Source organism: Oncorhynchus mykiss, chromosome 19 (genome assembly GCF_013265735.2).
Source record: "Oncorhynchus mykiss isolate Arlee chromosome 19, USDA_OmykA_1.1, whole genome shotgun sequence".
NCBI lineage: Eukaryota > Metazoa > Chordata > Actinopteri > Salmoniformes > Salmonidae > Oncorhynchus > Oncorhynchus mykiss.
The window spans coordinates 2,095,064-2,108,207 of NC_048583.1; the positions used below are offsets into that span (position 1 = coordinate 2,095,064).

At 43.5% G+C, this 13,144-nt stretch overlaps 1 long non-coding RNA gene across 1 annotated transcript; it reads right to left on the bottom strand.

Annotated features, from left to right (window-relative positions):
- Positions 1–443: 443 nt before the first annotated feature.
- LOC110514180 lies at positions 444–13,144 on the bottom strand. Its single transcript, XR_005037625.1, has 4 exons — positions 13,091–13,144; positions 9,061–9,090; positions 915–1,223; positions 444–491 (listed from the first exon to the last, which is right to left on the bottom strand). It is a non-coding gene; the product is annotated as an uncharacterized LOC110514180 (long non-coding RNA).

Consider the following 13,144-nt stretch of genomic DNA (forward strand, 5'->3'; position numbering starts at 1 on the left):
CCACTCCACTCCACCAGCACAGCGACTGCCTCCTCCCACCAGCCTCACATCATCAGGCTCTGAGAAAAGAAAAGAGAGAGACAGTAAGCTTACTATTTTCTCACGAAAAGACACCTATATTGTCTCCATTAAATCTTCACTCCAGGTGAGAAACAATGTTGATTGAGTGACAAACTGTTTCTTACCTGAGCAGGTGAGTCCAACAGCATTACCAGGTAGGCAGGTGTTGTTTTTTCTGTCTGAGGTGTCACAGTCCAGGAGAAGGGACTCATTGCCTTTACACTGGAACTCTTTATCCCAGGTCTGACCCTCACCTTCTCCATAGAGCCCCCCCTGTAGAGCTGCAGGAGCCCCACAGCCAACATCCCTACAGACTACCTCTGCATCCTGTCGGTCAAAGTCAGCTTCACACACTGAGGCCCAGGACTGATTGGACTTCACCTCCACTCTCCCAGAGCAGAGACCAGCTCCATCCACAAGCCGCACAGACTCTGGAGAAAAAGAGTTGGTTGAACATTCAATCAGTTTTGTTGATGACACTGTCAAGGACTAAACACAAATATGTTGGATAAAAGATAGTAGTTTGCTATGTTTGATACTGTAAGAGGGAGAAATGGGTTCTTAGTCACTCAGGATCGGGTTGGGAACAATGCAGGCAGGAGACAGGAATAAGTTCACTTCACTTTATAGAAAATAAACAGCTGGACATCCATCAGGCAGCTTCACTTCAGTACCATCTGAACTACAATGATCTGCCCATGAACATCTCCCATAAACCAATATGACAAACACAAATATAATGTTTAAATACATCTGACATCTCTCCCTCTATTTAATTGAAATAAAAACACATAAAACATGATACATGGTAATATTGTATAATGTATAAATAAATCTCTCAATCAGTCTCTTACCTGAACAGGTCACATGACGATAATATCCACCATCACAGACACCAAGTCCTCCTATGATGTTACACTGTCTAATAGAAGACTCATCTCTCCTACAACTCCACATCGTGACTCCTCTTCTTCCATCTTCAATCAGAGGTCCTCTAGTTTCAGCTACAGGATTCCCACAGTCCAGCTCTCTACACACAACCTTAACCTCTCTCATCATGTCCCACCACCTAAAACATAGACCCAACCACTCTCCTCTGTAGAGGACATCCACTGTACCAGAACAGGAAGTGGTCCCATTCACCAGTCTGACTGAGTATTTATCTGTAAACAGCAGAGAGGAAAACACAGTGGTGAGGACAGATGATGACAGTGATTCTGTTATTCTAACAGCAGTAATGCTTTGTGGTTGACAAGTATTAGTAGTTCCATGAAACACTACTTGTTGTTGGGGTTTTAGAATGGTTTGTATGGACACATGAATTTCTCCATGTGGGATAATAAAGTTGACTAATATTGAACTGCTATAATCACTGTAGATTAATACTCTACCTACCTGGTGGACTGACGCTTTGAGCCTGGAGATCTGAGGAGAAAGACAGAGACAGAGGAGAAAGAGAGTGAAAGAGACAGAGAGATAGAGAGAAACAAAGGAGAAAGGGAGGAGTCAGAGGAAGAGAGAGACAGAGGTTAAATGAACATCAACATGACCTTTCATGATGTGATGGGGAAGACAGGCTTATCGTTGGTATGGTGCAACAACACCCATGTGTACATACACTATATATACAAAAGTATGTGGACACCCCTTCAAATGCTCTCCCCATCTGGTCGTGCTGCTGCTCCAGTTTCAACTGTTCTGCCTGCAGCTCTGGAACCCTGACCTGTTCACGGACGTGCTTCCTGTCCCAGACCTGCTGTTTTCAACTCTCTAGAGACAGCAGGAGCGGTAGAGATACTCTGAAGGATCGGCTATGAAAAGACAACTGACATTTACTCCTGAGGTGCTGACCTGTTGCACCCTCAACAACCACTGTGATTATTATTATTTGACCCTGCTGGTCGTCTATGAACGTTTGAACATCTTGGGTTCTAGGTTTCTGTACAGCACTTTGTGACATCAGCTAATATAAGAAGTAAATAAATAAATGTGATTGATTAGTGGACTCCATTTCAGCCACACCCCTTCCTGACAGATGTATAAAATCAAGCACTCAGCCATGCAATCTCCATAGACAAACATTGTCAGTAGAATGGCCTTAATGAAGATCTCAGTGACTTTCAACATGGCAACATCATAGGATGCCACCTTTCAGATTGTACAATTTCCCCCAACTCCTATTCTCCCCATATCCCCTCCCTCTCCCCCTCTCCTCTCCCTCTCTCCTCCATTTCTCCCCCTCTCTTCTCATCTTTTCCCCCTCGCCTCTACACTCCTCCCCCTCTCTCTTCTACTCTTCTCCTATTCTCTCCCTTTCTTCCCCTACCCTCTCCTCCCCCTCTCTCTTCTACTCTTCTCCTATTCTCTCCCTTTCTTCCCCTACCCTCTTCTCCCCCTCTCCTCCCCCTCTCCTAATCTCCCCCGTCTCCACTCCTCCTTCTCCCCCTCTCTTCTCCTCTTATGCCGCGCTCTTCCTCCCCATCTCTTCTGCCGCTCTCCACCTCTCTCATCTCTTCTCCTCTTCTGCCGCTCTCCACCTCTCTCATCTCTTCTCCTCTTCTGCCGCTCTCCACCTCTCTCATCTCTTCTCCTCTTCTGCCGCTCTCCACCTCTCTCATCTCCTCTTCTCTCCCTCTCCTCTTCCTCCACCTCCTCCCTTCATCTCTTCTCCCCTTTCTTCTACTCTTCTACTCTTCTCCCCTACTCTTCTCCCCCACCCTTCTACTCTTCTCCCCCACTCTTCTACTCTTCTCCCCCACTCTTCTACTCTTCTCCCCCACTCTTCTACTCTTCTCCCCTACTCTTCTCCCCTACTCTTCTCCCCCACTCTTCTACTCTTCTACCCACTCTTCTACTCTTCTCACACACAGAGATGCATGTAAAGCTCTCCCCCGCCCTCCAATTGGAAAATCTGACCATAATTATATCCTCCTGATTCCTGCAAACAAGTAAAAACTAAAGCAAGAAGGATCAGTGGCTCGCTCAATACAGAATTGGTCAGATTACGCGGATGCTACGCTACAAGTTAACTTCTTGACGCTACCTATCCCGTTAGTGGGATAATTTTCATCAACAACCGCTGAATTGCATAGCGCCACATTCAAATAATATTACTAAAAATATTTATACTCATGAAATCACAAGTGCAATATAGCAAAACACAGTTTAGCATTTTGTTAATCCACCTGTCGTGTCAGATTTTGAAAATATGCTTTACAGCGAAAGCAATCCAAGCTTATCAATCGCTCAACAAAACATTATGAACACCTAGCATCAAAGTAGCTTGGTCACGAAAATCAGAAAACCAATCAAATTAATCGTTTCCCTTTGATGATCTTCGGATGTTTTCAATCACGAGAGTCCCAGTTACACAATAAATGTTATTTTTGTTCCATAAAGATTATTTTTATATCCAAAATATCTCCGTTTGTTTGGCGCGTTATGTTCAGAAATCCACAGGAAAGAGCGGTCACGACAACGCAGACGAAAATTCCAAATAGTATCCGTAATGTCCACAGAAACATGTCAAACGTTTTTATAATCAATCCTCAGGTTGTTTTAAAATATATAATCGATAATATATCAACCACAACTGTATTTTTCAGTAGGAGAGGGAAAGGCAATGGCTTCCCAAGCTCTGTTGCGCATACAAAACGCTGCTGGTACCCAGCCATACAATGATGCGATGTTATCTTTCTCACTCATTTTTCTAAATAAAAGCCTGAAACTATGTCTAAAGACTGTTGACACCTTGAGGAAGTGATAGGAAAAGGAATCTGGTTGATATCCCTTTAAATGGAGCAAAGGCAGGCTATGGAACATGGAGTTTTCAAAATAGAAACCACTTCCTGGTTTGATTTTCCTCAGGGTTTCGCCTGCAATATCAGTTCTGTTATACTCACAGACAATATTTTAACAGTTTTGGAAACTTTAGAGTGTTTTCTATCCTAATCTGTCAATTTATATGCATATTCTAGCATATGGGCCGGAGAAATAGGCCGTTTACACAGGGAACGTTATTTTTCCGAACATAAAAACAGCTGAAAGAGGTTAAAGGAAACAATAAGCAAACATAAATGGTGTTCACCAAAAGGCAGGTGGGAGACATATGGAAGAAGGTACTCTGGCCAGATGAGACTAAAATTGCGGTTTTTGGCCATCAAGGAAAACGTTATGTCTGGCGCAAACCCAACACCTCACATCACCCCGAGAACACCATCCCCACAGTGAAGCATGGTGGTGGCAGCATCATGCTGTGGGGATGTTTTTCCATTGGCAGGGACTGTGAAACTGGTTATAATTGAAGGAATGGTGGATGGAGCTAAATACAGGGAAATTCTTGAGGGAAACCTGTTTCCGTCTTCCAGAGATTTGAGACTGGGACGTATGTTCACCTTCCAGCAGGACAATGACCCTAATCATTCTGCCATCCAGGAACATTTTACCAGGCATTGTCAGAGGAAGGCCCTAAAAATGGTCAAAGACTCCAGCCATCACAGTCATACTGTTCTCTCTGCTACCACACGGCAAGCGGTTCCGGAGCGCCAAGTCTAGGTCCAAGAGGCTTCTAAACAGCTTCTACACCCAAGCCATAAGACTCCTGAACATCTAATCAAATAGCTACCCAGACTATTTGCATTGCCCCCCCCCCCCCCTCTTTTACACCACTGCTGCACTCTGTTATCATCTATACATAGTCACTTTAATAACTCTACCTACATGTACATATTACCTCTACGAACCAGTGCCCCCACACATTGACTCTACACCAGCACCCCCCTGTATATAGTCTCACTATTGACTCTACACCAGCACCCCCCTGTATATATTCTCACTATTGACTCTACACCAGCACCCCCTTGTATATAGTCTCACTATTTACTCTACACCAGCACCCCTTTGTATATAGTCTCACTATTGACTCTACACCAGCACCCCCCTGTATATAGTCTCACTATTTACTCTACACCAGCACCCCCCTGTATATAGTCTCACTATTGACTCTACACCAGCACCCCCCTGTATATAGTCTCACTATTTACTCTACACCAGCACCCCCCTGTATATAGTCTCACTATTTACTCTACACCAGCACCCCCCTGTATATAGTCTCACTATTTACTCTACACCAGCACCCCTTTGTATATAGTCTCACTATTTACTCTACACCAGCACCCCCCTGTATATAGTCTCACTATTGACTCTACACCAGCACCCCTTTGTATATAGTCTCACTATTGACTCTACACCAGCACCCCCCTGTATATAGTCTCACTATTTACTCTACACCAGCACCCCTTTGTATATAGTCTCACTATTGACTCTACACCAGCACCCCCTTGTATATAGTCTCACTATTTACTCTACACCAGCACCCCTTTGTATATAGTCTCACTATTGACTCTACACCAGCACCCCCCTGTATATAGTCTCACTATTGACTCTACACCAGCACCCCCCTGTATATAGTCTCACTATTTACTCTACACCAGCACCCCCCTGTATATAGTCTCACTATTGACTCTACACCAGCACCCCCCTGTATATAGTCTCACTATTGACTCTACACCAGCACCCCCCTGTATATAGTCTCACTATTTACTCTACACCAGCACCCCCCTGTATATAGTCTCACTATTTACTCTACACCAGCACCCCCCTGTATATAGTCTCACTATTGACTCTACACCAGCACCCCCCTGTATATAGTCTCACTATTGACTCTACACCAGCACCCCCCTGTATATAGTCTCACTATTGACTCTACACCAGCACCCCCCTGTATATAGTCTCACGATTGTTATTTTACTGCTGCTCTTTAATTACTTGTCACTTTTATTTCTAATTCTAATTCTTATTTCTTGTTTTAACTGCACTGTTGGTTCGGGGCTTGTTTGTAAGCATTCAGGTCTACTACACCTGTTGTAGTCAGCATTTCATTGTATGGTCTTCACCTGTTGTATTCAGCATTTCATTGTATGGTCTTCACCTGTTGTAGTCAGCATTTCATTGTATGGTCTTCACCTGTTGTAGTCAGCATTTCATTGTATGGTCTTCACCTGTTGTATTCAGCATTTCATTGTATGGTCTTCACCTGTTGTAGTCAGCATTTCATTGTATGGTCTTCACCTGTTGTATTCAGCATTTCATTGTATGGTCTTCACCTGTTGTATTCAGCATTTCATTGTATGGTCTTCACCTGTTGTAGTCAGCATTTCATTGTATGGTCTTCACCTGTTGTAGTCAGCATTTCATTGTATGGTCTTCACCTGTTGTAGTCAGCATTTCATTGTATGGTCTTCACCTGTTGTATTCAGCATTTCATTGTATGGTCTTCACCTGTTGTATTCAGCATTTCATTGTATGGTCTTCACCTGTTGTAGTCAGCATTTCATTGTATGGTCTTCACCTGTTGTAGTCAGCATTTCATTGTATGGTCTTCACCTGTTGTATTCAGCATTTCATTGTATGGTCTTCACCTGTTGTATTCAGCATTTCATTGTATGGTCTTCACCTGTTGTATTCAGCATTTCATTGTATGGTCTTCACCTGTTGTAGTCAGCATTTCATTGTATGGTCTTCACCTGTTGTAGTCAGCATTTCATTGTATGGTCTTCACCTGTTGTAGTCAGCATTTCATTGTGAGGTCTTCACCTGTTGTAGTCAGCATTTCATTGTATGGTCTTCACCTGTTGTAGTCAGCATTTCATTGTATGGTCTTCACCTGTTGTATTTAGCATTTCATTGTATGGTCTTCACCTGTTGTATTTAGCATTTCATTGTATGGTCTTCACCTGTTGTAGTCAGCATTTCATTGTATGGTCTTCACCTGTTGTAGTCAGCATTTCATTGTATGGTCTTCACCTGTTGTAGTCAGCATTTCATTGTGAGGTCTTCACCTGTTGTAGTCAGCATTTCATTGTATGGTCTTCACCTGTTGTAGTCAGCATTTCATTGTATGGTCTTCACCTGTTGTATTTAGCATTTCATTGTATGGTCTTCACCTGTTGTATTTAGCATTTCATTGTATGGTCTTCACCTGTTGTATTCAGCATTTCATTGTATGGTCTTCACCTGTTGTATTCAGCATTTCATTGTATGGTCTTCACCTGTTGTAGTCAGCATTTCATTGTATGGTCTTCACCTGTTGTATTCAGCATTTCATTGTATGGTCTTCACCTGTTGTATTCGGCGCATGTGACGAATAACATTTGATTTGATTTGATTTGAGGTATCACGTCTGTCTCTAACTGGGGCTCCATTGATCTATACCAGTCTACTGTCATGAAGACTGTAAAATACTGCTGGGCTATATGACTTCTATGTCATTAGGTCTTTGATGTGAGATAAACTTCTTAGTAACTTATCTCAGATCAGTGGTTGAATGCAGCTTAAATGATAAAACATAAAAATATTGGCCATGCTGTCAATCCATCATGATAGTGCAATTAATGTATTGTTTAGTGTTGTGTAGTGGCTTTGCTGACATCCCACATTTTTTGATGGTTGGCATCAAATATTTATATGCTACAATCGCCACCACATCTGGCTGAGAGGGCCCTAGTGGAGCCGGCTAGCTGAGGGGGCCCTAGTTGAGCCAGGTGGCAGAGAGGAAGCTAGTGGAGCCAGGTGGCTGAGAGGGCGCTAGTGGAGCCAGCTTGCTGAGAGGGCCCTCTCTCTCCCTCTCTCTCTGTCCTCACTTCTCTCTCTCTCGTTCTCTCTCTTGCTCTCTCTCTTGTTCTCTCTCTCATTCTCTCACTCTTCCTGACATATAGCGTTGGACCTGTAGAACTTGACTCAGCTCAGAGACCTCTAGCATCTACAGTACACCCTTCTCCTACTCTAACATTAGACCATTATAATGTTAACGTTTCACCATCTGGCAGTTCGAACCACGAACCTGGGTTTGGCAGACCCAGGAGAACGCTACCTGCCCCAAATCATAGTGCCAACTGTAAAGTTTGGCGGAGGAGGGATAATGGTCTGGGGCTGTTTGTCATGGTTTGGGCCCCTTAGTTTCATTGAAGGGAAGTCTATTCGCTACAGTGACATTCTAGATTATTTTGTGCTTCCAACTTTGTGGCAACAGTTTGGGGAAGGCCCTTTCCTGTTTCAGCATGACAATGCCCCTGTACACAACGCAAGGTCCATACAGAGATAGTTTGTTGAGATCGATGTGGAAGAACTTTACTGGCCTGCGCAGAGCCCTGACCTTAACCCCATTGAATACCTTTAGGGATGAATTGAAACGTTGACTGTGAGCCAGGCCTAATCGCCCAACCTCCCTATTGCTGTTGTGGCTGAATGGAATCAAGTCCCCGCAGCAATGTTCCATCATCTAGTGGAAAACCTTCCCAGAAGAGTGGAGGCTGTTATAGCAGCAAATGGGGACCAACTCCATATTAATGCCCATGATTTTGGAATGAGATGTTAGATGAGCAGGTGTCCACATACTCTTGGTCATGTAGTGTACATTCCCCTTCCATGCAAATGTGTAACTCTCTATGCAGATGAGATTAAATCTATTTATTTGTTTTTTTAATAATTTTTTTAATCATTCATTTCAGAGGTCATGGTCAAGATGAGCCGGACCAAGAGTGGAAAAGGTTGCTGGTTATGATGACATCACTGGTGAGAAGTCAGTAAAGACAAGATATTCAGTTGGCTGCATGTTAGTCTGTCAGCCCTATCTCTGTTGACATCTCACTTTCTCTCCACGCCTTCTCTCTCTCTCTCTCTGTTCCTCTCTCTCTCTTCCTGACAGATAGCATCAGACCTGTTGCCTTGGTAACAGACCTCTATCATCTAAACCCCCCTTCTCCTACTCTAACATCAGACCAATATAATATATAATATGTCAAGTATTAGTAGTTCCATAAAACACTACTTGTTATTGGGGTTTAGAATGGTTTGTATGGACACATGACTTTCTTCATGTGGTATAATAAAGTTTACTAATATTGAACTGCTATAATCACTGTAGATTTATACTCTACCTACCTGGTGGACTGACGCTTTGAGCCTGGAGATCTGAGGAGAAAGAGAGAGACAGAGGAGAAAGGGAGAGAGAGACAGAGAGATAGAGAGAAAGGGAGGAGTCAGAGGAAGAGAGAGGCAGAGGTTAAATCAACATAACATTACCTTTCATGATATGATGGGGATGACAGTTGTATGGTGCAACAACACCCATGTGTAAACACATTCCCCATCTCTCCTCCACCCTCCTCTCTCCCCTACCCTCCTCTCTCCCCTGCCCTCCTCTCTCCCCTACCCTCCTCTCTCCCCTACCCTCTTCTCTCCTCCACCCTTCTCTCTCCCCTACCCTCCTCTCTCACCTACCCTCTTCTCTCCTCCGCAAATCTCTCTATCCCCTCCCTCCCATCATCTCTACTCTACCCTTCCCTCTTTTCTACTTCTCAAATCTCTCTCACCTACCCTCCTCTCTCACCTATCTTGCTCTATGCCCTCCTTTCCCATCACCCCTCCCTTTCTCTCTCCCCTCCCCTTCTCTCTCCCCTACCCTCCTCTCTCACCTATCTTGCTCTACGCCCTCCTTTCCCATCACCCCTCCCGTTCTCTCTCCCCTCCCCTTCTCTCTCCCCAACCCTCCTCTCTCCCCACCCTCTCTCTCCCCTCCCTTTCTCTCTCCCCAACCCTCCTCTCTCCCTACCCTCTCTCTCTCCTCCTCCTCAAATCTCTCCCCACCCCTCCTCTCTTCTCATGTCTCTCTCTCTCTCTCTCTCTCTCTCTCTCTCATTCTCTCTCTCTTCGTGACGTATAGTGTTGGACCTGTTGATCTTGACTTAGCTCATAGACCTCTAGCATCTACACCCCTCCCTTCTCCTACTCTAACATAACACCAATATAATATATAATACATAATATATACTCTCATTCATTTACATAGAGACAGATACAATCAATCATTGACACACTGAAAATACAACAGTCAGATGCATGACACCATCACAACTTAACTGACATTAGTGCCTGTCCCCAGATGGACAGTTAGACTACAGTAAAGTACATTTACAGGTGATCACATCATCATCCTGCTTTGAGACACATTTTTACTGTCTGCTTCCAGTTGCATGTTATTTTACTAACCCTGCAAATTATAATATATCTTACAATATCAAAACATATCTCAGTAACTGTCACAAGTGTATAGCAGTATAACAGCATCATACCTCTGCTCCACAACAGGGTCATCAGTACCACTGCAGGTATCATATCTGTCTCTACCTGGGGCTCCACAGTCTGCTATCATAAAGAGTGGACTGATGAGTGGAAAATACTGCTAGGCTATATGACTTCTCTCTCATTACGTCCTAACTTCAATGATGTGAGATTAACTTCTTAGCAACTTATCTTGGATCAGTGGTTGAACACACGACAGCAAACTGATATGTTAAAAAAAAACTCCACAGGAAACTGCTGACAGAGCAGCAACATTTCACATAGTGTCCTATAATATCACCTCTAACTTTCCACTGCTTGAGTTCACCTCTTATAGAATATTGGCTTAATGTTCCAGCACCTAAATATAAACAGTACCAGCACCCAAAATGAGTACTGATGAGGTCTCATGTTAGAGCAGGAGAAGGGGGGATGTGGTGTAGAAGCTAGAGGTCTGTTACCCAAGTCAACTCAACAGGCCTGATGCTATATGTCAGGGTCAGGCTGGGCCAAGAGAGGAACAGGTTACTGTTATGATGACATGACTGGTGAGAAGTCAGTGGTAAAAATACATTGTAGATTTAAATGTCAGTCTCTCTCTCCCTCCTCCCCTGTCTCCTTCTACCAACCCAGTCTCTCTCTCCCTCCTCCCCTGTCTCCTTCTACCAACCCAGTCTCTCTCTCCCTCCTCCCCTGTCTCCTTCTACCAACCCAGTCTCTCTCTCCCTCCTCCCCTGTCTCCTTCTACCAACTCAGTCTGTCAATAAGTCCTATATCTCTCTCATCTCTCTCCCTCCTCCCCTGTCTCCTTCTACCAACCCAGTCTGTCAATAAGTCCTATCTCTCTCTCTCATCTCTCACTCCCTCCTCCCCTGTCTCCTTCTACCAACCCAGTCTCTCTCTCTCTCCTCCCCTGTCTCCTTCTACCAACCCAGTCTGTCAGTAAGAACTAAACTCAGCAAAAAAAGAAATGTCCTCTCACTGTCAACTGCCTTTATTTTCAGCAAACTTAACATGTGTAAATATTTGTATGAACATAACAAGATTCAACAACTGAGACATAAACTGAACAAGTTCCACAGACATGTGACTAACAGAAATGTAATATGTGTCCCTGAACAAAGGGGGGAGGGGTCAAAATCAAAAGGAACAGGCAGTATCAGGTGTGGCCACCAGCTGCATTAAGTACTGCAGTGCATTTCCTCATGTACTGCACCAGATTTACCAGTTATTGCTGTGGGATGTTACCCCACTCTTCCACCAAGGCACCTGCAAGTTCCCGGACATTTCTGGGGGGAATGGCCCTAGAATGCTAGAATGGGGAGGAGGACAGTAAACAACAGAACGTATGGTGCTAGAATGGAGAGGAGATCAGTAAACAACAGAACGTATGGTGCTAGAATGGAGAGGAGATCAGTAAACAACAGAACGTATGGTGCTAGAATGGAGAGGAGATCAGCAAATAACAGAATGTATGGTGCTAGAATGGAGAGGTCAATAAACAATATATTTAGATTCTCTTCACAACTAGACAGTTACAGTACATTTGACCTTAAAGTAAAATCCTAATTGTATATGTACTTGCCTATATAGACACACTTCCCATGGTTTGACAGTAAAAAACTTGCTACAAAGACTATTTTCCTGACTGTCTCTACTGATGGCCTCTAACAGCAGAATAAAATAAGTGGGATATTTAAACAGCACTGAAACAGAGTAGGTTGCTAGTTGACGATGTGTTGTAAATTGTTTCAATGCTGCCGTCTACAGATCTTCTAATGTATTGTAATACCACATGTACCAATACAGTAGAATAGACAGGGACACTGTGTAATGATACAATGACCCTCCATCCAATGTTCTGCTGCTGTTGTGCAACATTGTGACGCCACTGACATGTTTACAGGTTGCCATGCCTACGAAAGAGAAGGTGTTTTCATTCTGTAACAAGGCCTTCACTTCAGTCTGGATGGCTGGTTGACTGCAGACAGGTTACACAGTATCAGTGGAGGTGTTAGGCTGTTTCTGCTCTCCTCCCAACTACTAATGGAATTGTCCTGCCAATGCAACGTATGAAAATGTATCCAGTCACTACTGTAAGTCTCTCTGGATAAGAGCGTCTGCTAAATGACTCACATGTTCAATGTGTAACTGACAGTTAGACTTACAGGTTATGTCGTTGTCTTTTGTTTGAATTGTTTACGTGTCCGCTGTGCGGGGGAAATGATAATACAAGCGGAACTACGTAGCTAATTGTAATTGTTGTAACGGGGATCCTTATTGTAGCAACACACTTTTGGAGGGAAGGCAATCCTGCGCTGCGTTAGCTAAGTTTTCATGTCATCGGGTGTAGTTCATAAAGGTTGAAGAGTGTATGTTAGGATGAAGTGTGAATTCATGCCAGGACTAATAAGTGTGAAGTTTGATTTCCTCCCTTCTGTAATAAGCAGCCGTATTTTTTCAAGAGGTATTTTCTCCTTTATTCATGTGTTTAATCTGAACCCGTTATAACGCCGGTTAAACTGTTATGTATGTTAGCACTTCAGAGTTATACCAAGCTAATAAGTCACTCGTAAGATAAGGTTGTAAGAGTGTGCTTGACTGTATTTTTCATTTACTTTATAGTTCTCACGGAAGGTGATAATTCTGACTAAAACTACAGAATAAAGCCGCCAGTTAAAATCAAGGAACGGTTGTGCTCGTGGTTACTGAAGGGAGCTACACAATGTAATGTTCAGGTTGACAATATCAATGGAATAGACCAAAGCAGAGCCATGTATTTAGATATGAACAGATATCTCGATGGAGGATAATGTCAGTATTTAGCTACGTTATTAGCTGTTTTGCTCACCAAAGGTGGAACAAAGTGAAACTGTTGATGTCAAAGCCTCAGTTCCGGGAGAGT